Source organism: Argiope bruennichi, chromosome 9, assembly GCF_947563725.1.
Source record: "Argiope bruennichi chromosome 9, qqArgBrue1.1, whole genome shotgun sequence".
Lineage (NCBI taxonomy): Eukaryota > Metazoa > Arthropoda > Arachnida > Araneae > Araneidae > Argiope > Argiope bruennichi.
The window spans coordinates 121,667,841-121,677,260 of record NC_079159.1 but is presented as its reverse complement, the minus strand read 5'-3'; positions in this window follow the sequence as shown (position 1 = coordinate 121,677,260).

The following is a 9,420-nucleotide window of genomic DNA, read 5'->3' as shown; positions in this document are numbered from 1 at the left end:
TTGGAATTATGCTATTACTTTGATAATTTTTTTAACCTCACTGAAAAAAAATTTTTTTTTTACAAAAGGTTCTAAATTCTGGATCAAACCGAATAAGAGAAACTGTAACCAAATTATAGACAATTCTGTAAGAACATGTTATATCTCATGTTACATCAGCAAATTAACTTTATGAACCATTTCACAGCCATAGTATTTTTAATGTTATTTTTGATAAGCAGTATTGATTATTTATTTTCATTTTAGTCACTTGTGCATTCTTAATATCCATGATCCCCTCACAAAATTATGTTTAAATATCAAATTGTGACATAAATTAAAGCAGTATTAGTTTAATAGTGTTGCACTCGTTCTACTCATTGTGTATATGAATCGGGAGTCCCATAATGTTTAAAATTATTATTGACCTGTTCTGTTTTTTAACTCTGGTGCTATTGAAACTTCATTTTCATATTCGTCATGTAATCTATGAAGATATTAAACATTCCCCCCCCTTGGCTTACAATAATGAAAGAAAGTCGCAGTTTCAGTTATTAGATATATTATCTTTGATGAAATAATAAAAACAGTTTGAATTTCACTGCAATAATGTAATCTTACATTAAAAACTAGTCAATAAATAAATAAAATAAAAATTGTCGAAATTTAGGAAAATTTGACTAAAAAATTAATTAAATTGGTATCATCAAAATCATATTTTTTAAAAATAAAATACCTAAACATTATTTTATGCTACGACTTCCTTAATTAAAGCACATTTTTTTGGTTATTTTTTGAAAATTAAAGAAATTTGCAGATAAATAAAAATTTCATTACCTGATTTTAGAGGATGGAACGAATTAACAAATTTTTTAAAAAGTTCATCTGAGAAAAAGTTAAAATATGTGGTTGTTGAGCATTTAGTATTAAATGTTAGGATTCGTATAGTTGCATTCATTCCAGAGAAAAATATAATATTAACTAGGATTTTTTTTAATTTTTTTTTTTTTAATTTTCTCAGTTTAGAGGGACAAGACTCTTTATAACTTCATTATGAGGTAAATGAAAATAACATACGAGTTTCAGGAACAGTTTTTTTAATTATTTTCTGTGTTCCACATTTCACAAGACAAGACAAACACGAACACAAAAATGCACGTCACTCACCAGAATACAATTCAATAATGACCCCCTTCTCTGTCAGAAGGATTATGGGAAATATACCTTGATCTTAAGTAATGCCATCTATTGTATCAAAAGAGAAGATACAGTTATGTAATCACTACACTAGTTAATAATATTTCTTCCTCTGTTAGATAACAGATATTTTGCATGATTTTTTAAAAAAAACCAAAATAGCGCTTTCATTTTTTTTATAATATAGATTTTAATGAAACCTCTTATTTGAAATTTAGTTTTTAATATTCTTTTTTGTTATTTTGGAAATCTTAAGAATTCATGAAATATCTTCCTAGAATGATATGTTCCAAGGTTTTTTCTTTTTTATATAATTTTTTTCGAATTAGCTCCTAAAGGCTTTTTTACATTTAAAAATATTAAATGAATATAAAAATAAATAGATGGTGAGATGAAAATTAAAATTATCACTTTTTATTATTACTCACAACTTAATTCTTTTACATCATAAATTATGTTAAATAAAAAAAAAACTTGAACATGCAAATAAAAATGTACAATTGATGAATTCTCTTTATACCTTTCAGGAATGAATATTAAAAGATTTATGTTAGCTGAGAAAAATGTCATTTTTCTCAGCTAAATTAAAAATTGCCACTGACACTTTGTATAGTCAAATAAATATTCAAGTACATCAAATTGAAATGAGTTTCATTTCCGATTTCTAAATTTAATACTTTCTCCCATTGTTTCGATAGCGATTTTTAATCAGTTGCTGCTAATTCAAATTCATAAATATTCGCTTTTACTGGTTTACATTCCAGTTTGTGGAACAAACTCTTTTACTTTCTTTCATTAATCAATTCAAATCAAAGTACTTTGATTACAAATTACATTTCAGAATTTTAATTTCTATAAATGTTAACCACTTGACCTTCACTTTCATGTAACTTCTTAATTAGATGACATCCTATTTGGGACATATTTATAGAAATTTAAATAAGGATAAAAGGGCATTTGAGATATTGAAGTGTGTTTGAGTGAGTTTTGCATTTGAAATTACTTATTATTTTCACTTAACTGTAGGTTTAAAATTGAAAATTTAATAATTCGACGCACGAGTCAGACCCGCCATTGCATGCGAAGGGGGGGGGGAGTATGAATAAGAAGCAAACATATGTCCTATAGTTCTAAGAGAGTATTCCAATATTGACATCGAATTTGCATGCAAACATTTCTTTATTCAATTGAAATTTCCATCAAAATACAAATTTAAGATGAGCGCATTAAATATTCACTATATATCTTAGCTTAGTCAGAAACTGAAATGCACATGAAATAGTCATTTAAAAACATTTTCAGCTCAGCATCAAAAACACATGTAAATTCAATATAAGAAATGTTGCAGATTCTTAACACGATGCGTGGCACATTCATTTATGAGTGTGTATGCATTTCTCCTTGAAAATGGATGGGGATTAAGGTTAAATATATTAAATTGGAAACATAAATGAATGAATTAGAAATGATGTAGCTAATTTTGAGAAAAATTTACAATGTAATAATAAAAGTTACACTGGCAGGATCACGCCTCAATTTTTGTGTATTATATGAAAAACTAGATGGCCGAATTTTGAGATCAGTAATACTCGGAACTACTTCCTAATTGATTCATAATAGAAAATGACGAGATCATAATACAGTTTTGAAAAGTCGGAGCATCCTAAACTGTGTTTGAGATGAATATTTGGCATCACCAAATTGACTAGGTGATATCAAAAGTATTATCTGTGAAGAAAAATAGAATATTTCCACTAGTCTAAACAAATCGTCAATGATTTTCTAAAAATAAAATTAATTAAAATTATTATTAATTAGACGAATCATTTCATTTATGCTATTGGCAATTAACTTTGTTTTATCAGATATTTGATTAATGTCTTCTTGCGCATTCAATAAATATTCCTAAACAGTTCGATTTAGTCCAAATTGATTTGATATCAAGATATATCTTAACTCATCCTGAATACTTTTTGTTTAGTTTCTTTTCGCTTATAATTAACGGCTTAGACCTAATGGAAAAATGTCGGCATATATTATGTATTCTGTACTTATACCAATTTAAACTTTCGTATACCAGGTGAGAACTGATCCTTGGTTAGGAATAATTTATAAATTCTTATAAGTATTTGTTCCTAATCAGGAGTAGGACTTGATTTCAGTTGGTTCAACCTCAAGCATCTATTTTCATTGAAGTAATCGCATAAAAGCGATTGGTAATTCCTTTTCTGACTAATTGACATTTGAGATGTCAAATGAAATCATTGGTAGTAGGACAAATGCGTACAACCATTTGCGTACGGATCGTAAAAGGCCAATAAAGCATGCGTAGCTCTTTGAAAAAAAAGGAGGTAGGGAGTGATTAGTCTAGGTTTGCTAAAACATATGTTTTCTGTTGACAAAAGTATTTGGCGAGAAAATGTATTGATACTTTAACTAAATTTTGATACTTAAACACAAGGAAAAAACTTTTGTCTCTATGTGTATATACTGGCTCTGTACGCACCAGGTCGTCTGTCTATCAAATTTGGCAAATATATACTTTGGATGGTAGGAAAGAGATTTTTTTGAATTTTTAATTAATGAAAAATTAAGAGAAATATTGACTTTTTTTCCGTGATAACTTTCTAAAAATTTACAGTAAAAAATAGTTTTTACTTGCAAATCATATCAATTCTCTGCATTATTCATTCGCAGTCAGAGTATACTAAATATAGTTCTCAAATGAAAATCAATAAAGTTTAAAAGAAAATCTGAAACAGAAACACCTGAACTTAACTATTACCATCACAAGCGATTCCAATTGTTTTAAAATAAGTGGATTATTTAAATGTGCATTTCAGCTCATTAATAACACACAAGTCAATAAGAGAATTGTAAAAGCAATATACCTTCCATACAATTGATTTTTTTAGTATAGATAGTGCACATTTATTTAACATCTTATTCCATCTTAGCATCGGAAGAGTGTGAAGTTGTTCAAGTTCTTGATAACCGTGATTCCTAAACGACTCGCATTATAAATGAATTTTTCAGGAAGTCCATGATTCCTTGCTCTAAAATTTCAGTGTTTAATCTGTTACTTATCGGACTAAGAAGTAATACATTCAAATGTAAGCTTTGTTCAAAGGATTTTAAATAAAGTTGTGAATTTTCCACGTATAATCAGAGAGGAAAGATTTTACGTCCGGCGTTTTCTCACTAGATTCCGTACGAAACTACGTCAAACGCTGTGCATTCTGCCAGCTATTCTTCCTGCTTACTGGTACTCCTTAATACCATTCATATCTATTTCCATTTTTGACTGAAGAAATCAATAAGAATATAATTCCGAACAAAATACTTCGAGATTGGAAATGGATTAATCTTTCAGTGTACATTTAACTATAAAGAAATTTGTACCACAAGACAAAATTTGTTTCTTTTTCTACAGGCAGAAGAAAAAAATCAATTTTTATTCTTAAAAAAAGGTTTTTTATTTAGTACGTATCCAACTATATGCAAATCCAGGTTACGGATCACGATTTATACAATTGTATTTTGTAATCTTGAAATGCAAGGACTGCATTGCGATTATAAAGCACATTTATCTGAAAAGTATTAGGGAGTCCCAAAAGTTTCTTTCTCATTACGAAAAGATCCGTTTTTAAAGAGACTTGTCCTGGAAACGAAACGGATTTTATATGAAAATGTGCATAGAAAACGCAAGTGGTGCAAGGACAATAGGCTTTCAAGTGTCGCAAAGCCAGGACTACACCACAAAAAAGTTTTTTTGTCCATTTGATGGGATTGGAAAGGCGTAATTCCTTCCTCAAGGTGAAGCAATAAATTCTACGAAATACTTTCATCAACTGGATCAATTCAAAGCTGGCATAGGGGAAAAAAAAAAAAAAAAAAAAAAACGGCCAGAATTAAGGAACCGACGAGGCGTTGTTTTTCATCATGATAACGCGAGACCACATATTGGATTAATCGTATGAGAGAAGCTCTTACAGTTTGATTGGGATGTGTTTACCGCACCCTGCATACTATCCATATCTCGCTTTATCTGATTATTACTTCTTTCTGTCCTCAAAAAAATTATCTTCGCGATAAGCGCTTTAAATCCATCCGCGAAATAAAAGCGCACCTCGAGGATTATTTCTTGTCCAAAACACAGTTTTGGAAACAAGACATAATAAAGCTTCCTGAGTGATGGAAGAAGGTAATTGAGAAAAAGGATTCTTATATAACAAAATATATAATAATACCTTAAACAGTGAACATCGTGTATTCATATCATATTAGAAATAGGAAAGAAACTTATGGGGCATCCTAATACGTTTGTCTTGTTAGAACCACAGAACTATTCGAAAATTAACATTTCTCGACGAATTTGGCATGTACATACTATCGAAAGGTAATTTATTTGTAAGAATTTAAATATTTTGCCAATGGCAATTTTACTAGGCAAATGAAAGCTTACAATCTGCGTCATAAAATTTGTATTTTGTGGTACATGCCATTTGGGAATTTATTAGGCGGGATTTTGAATTATTTTGTAACTTAAGAAATTATAAATATTCATTCATAAATTGCATTATAAATATTCTTTAAGAATAAGGACGTTTTTCGAATTATCACTCAGTGTTCTGAAAACTGAATTTATTAGTGGAGTATTAAATCGTATATCTGGAAGTAAAGTTTGATTTCGATATAAAAATTTACTTTCGGGAGAGCTAAAATGACAGCTAAAATTCCGTAAAATCAAGATCTTTTCCTTCTCAAAGACATCTTGCTAGTTGAAATGCGTTTAGAGCATTAAAACCAAATATTTAAGGCAAGTTTTGAATGAGTGACAGAAAATTGCCATAATTTGGAAGTAGATTGTAAACTATCGATCTGAAAATGTGAGAGAAACAAGTATCACGGTGCGAGATATATATGAATAAAGAATGATTTTGGATACTAACCGTATAAAATAAATATTCCGATTAATGCATATCAGCTCTTAATATTCTTGGATGAATTTTTAATATACTCTCAGCTTACAAATTTTAATCTTTAGAAATGTTGCTCCTACGACAAATTACACCCGAGTTAAAATTTCAGAAAAATGAACTTAAAAGGATTATGTCTAAAATATCCTAGAATCATTGTTAATTTAGTTATCTAATAATCAAACACATTGTTTTCCTTTTTGATAGCAAAAGTCATCGATTGGGATAGAATTGTGGCAATTTGTTACGAGCGAGGATCGAACCTGCGACGCTAGGCTCCGTAACCGCGTAACATAACCACTAGACGAAAGTGATCATCCCTGTCTAGAGGCTGTTAACTGGCTTATGAAGCTAGCGCCACAATACTCCCTCACCAGCCAGTCGGTGCAGCCGAACGATTTTTATCGCTCCAAGTGTTATGGCGAGTAGTTGCTGTTGCGTTAAGTGAGTCTGATGACTTTGTGCTGCTGCCGGTAGATGGCGCCCGCCACTAAAGCTGCACGGAGGTTGCGTTTGACAGTTCAGAGCCAGGGTCACCAATGCGGCAGATTGTTATGAGCGAGGATAGAACCTGAGACCTTGTGGTTCGCACCCGAGTAACAAGACCACAAGACAGAAGTAATTACACGTCTCCCGTAGCTGTTACCTGGCTTATAAGCTTTCAATCGCCAATTCAATTTTTTAATCGCCAAAACATTCGCTATACGAAAGACTCAATAAAAATGCTAAATTCAGTTTAATATATCTTAACTATGGTACGCCAATTCCTTGCAAAGCATTCTTTGGAATAAAAACTATTAGAGAGAATGTGTAGCTGAGCTGGGTGTGCGTTTTAATCAAGGGAAAGATGATTTTTTTTTTTTTTTTTTATTTATTTTCACACAGACACAAAGCAATACACATGGACGATGATCATACATATATAAGGAAACACATAATATATACATTTAAAAGTAGAAATTGCCGCTAACAAAGATCGAACGAATAAATTTTTTTTTGCCGCTAACAAAAGAACGAGCGGTGCCTACTTGCACCAGTTTCACACCAACTCTCTGGTTCAAGTGTTTACAATAAAAAAGCATAAGTGCGCTTCCCTCACATTCCAAAACATACATATGGTTTAGAGCATATTGCGCCATCTATGTTCAGTGTTAATTTTTACTATATCAATAAGTATACAAAGAATAAAAATACAAAAAATAATTAAATAAACACAAAAAATTACAAATAATAAAATCACATAAACAGCATGCGAGGAAGTTTTGGGGAGATGACTCCTGTTAGTTTTGCATTAACTAATTCGAATAAGGCAATATCAATGCAGCAGTCACAGCTGCAACGTCTTCCATCAAAAACTGGCGCAATCAAACATTCAATACACAGTGCAGCTTTTGGGATTTTGGCGCAACTTTAAATTTAACATGCACTTTTTTGGCGCAAGAGCCATATTTGGCTAAACTGCGCCACACAGTGTAGCAGAAACAATTTCCTCCGTAACTGACGTAACATTTGAATCAAATATTAACTCAAACATTTAAGATTGACTCTAACATTTTAAGATTCGATGCATCATTTATGGCCAATTAAATAATCTGAATAAGATGTATAAATCTAATTAGGAAGTTGAATGATTTGTAGATGAAAGGGTCAAAAGAGGTTGCGTACGAAACAAGTTTTTCGAATTATCCAATTTGATGGCTTATCGCAAAATAGTTAGATAGATACCAGTTAACTGCACGGAACTAATTGTATCAATTCTGCACCTAAAATGCATTATTAATCCCTTTATCGTCTTGCCTGTGAATGGGCCCGTGCTGGGCTTTGATCACTTTTCAAACTTGTGAGCTGGTCATTCAAAGAAGTTGTAATTCGATACGAAAATTGCACATAATCCATAAACTTACTAAACGTTGTTTAGATTATTAATAGAACAAGTAAGACATAGTCCCGAAACGGAAATGGTCATCTCATTAGATAAATAATAATAAAAAAAAAAACAGTTCAAAGGTTAACAAGAATTTGAATCAGTTGGTAGATGCATAAAGAATGATTTCATTTTCTACATTTTATGAAAATAATTTTTTTCGTGCTTTCAATCCCGACACCTAGGCGCCATTTGATTCAGACCCAAGACTGACACCTATCTAATTAGAATGATTTCCTCTGCTGTAGTTAAGAAAAAAGCGTTTTAAATTAGAAGATCGAGCAACACGGATAAACAAACTCGATGAAAATAACAAGTTTTTCGGTTAATGATATTGGTTTGATATGTTTGATTAATATCCCGGATAATATTTGATTAATATTATTATACTAGTTAATCTACAAGAAGGATTTTTTTTAGAAGATCTAAACTTTGAGATATTATCAGATGACGAAGATGGTACCTGAGGCAGCATCTCGCTCTCCAGATTTCTACATCCCAATAACGTTAGACCGTGTGACCGTTAGACCAATAGACTATTTAACGTGCGGAAAATTTATTAAAATTATATACCAGTTTTATAAGTTTTAATGATTATGCAATCTTATTTAAAAGTAGACCTATGCTTGTATATTGTGCGACTAAAATGAGCTTATCACTTTAACAAATATCCGATTATACATTTTGAAGTTGCTCCTTGAACGGCATATTAAAGAGGTTTTACCTTGTGGCATCTGAAAAATGTATCAAATCCTAAAAAGAAACTATTTATTCATGAGTTATCCGCTTAGTGATGTTGATGAAGTATTTATGAAAATTCAGCGTTTGTATTGGCGGTCTTGCACAAAATTGTTGAGTATATTTCAATGCCTTTTCATTTTAAACTACAATAAATCTACCGAACAAATAAGATTTAAATTGTATTTTGCACTTAAAGAAATGTAAAGCATTTTTATTTATTTATTTATTTAAGTAGAAAGACAATTAAAATGAACTCCTTTTTATCTAAAAGTATCTATAAAATATACCGTTTAAAATGCTGCAATCAGCTTCATGAGCTACAATTAGATTTCAACTCTGATACATTTGGCTGAATCCACTAATAAAAGATTTTACTGAAATATTTTTCTAAATTAACGCTTTGCACTCGGATGGTGCCTCTCACCCATCATTCAAGAAGATGCATCATTTTGACGATTCTTTTTTTTAATTGTTAAGAAAACCTACAAAATGGTAGAAAGATGTAGATTCATTTTTCAGGGAAATTCAACTTAAAGCATTTATGCATTTATGTTTTGAAGTAATAACAAAGTCCATGTTTTAGTGAATATTATTACTTTT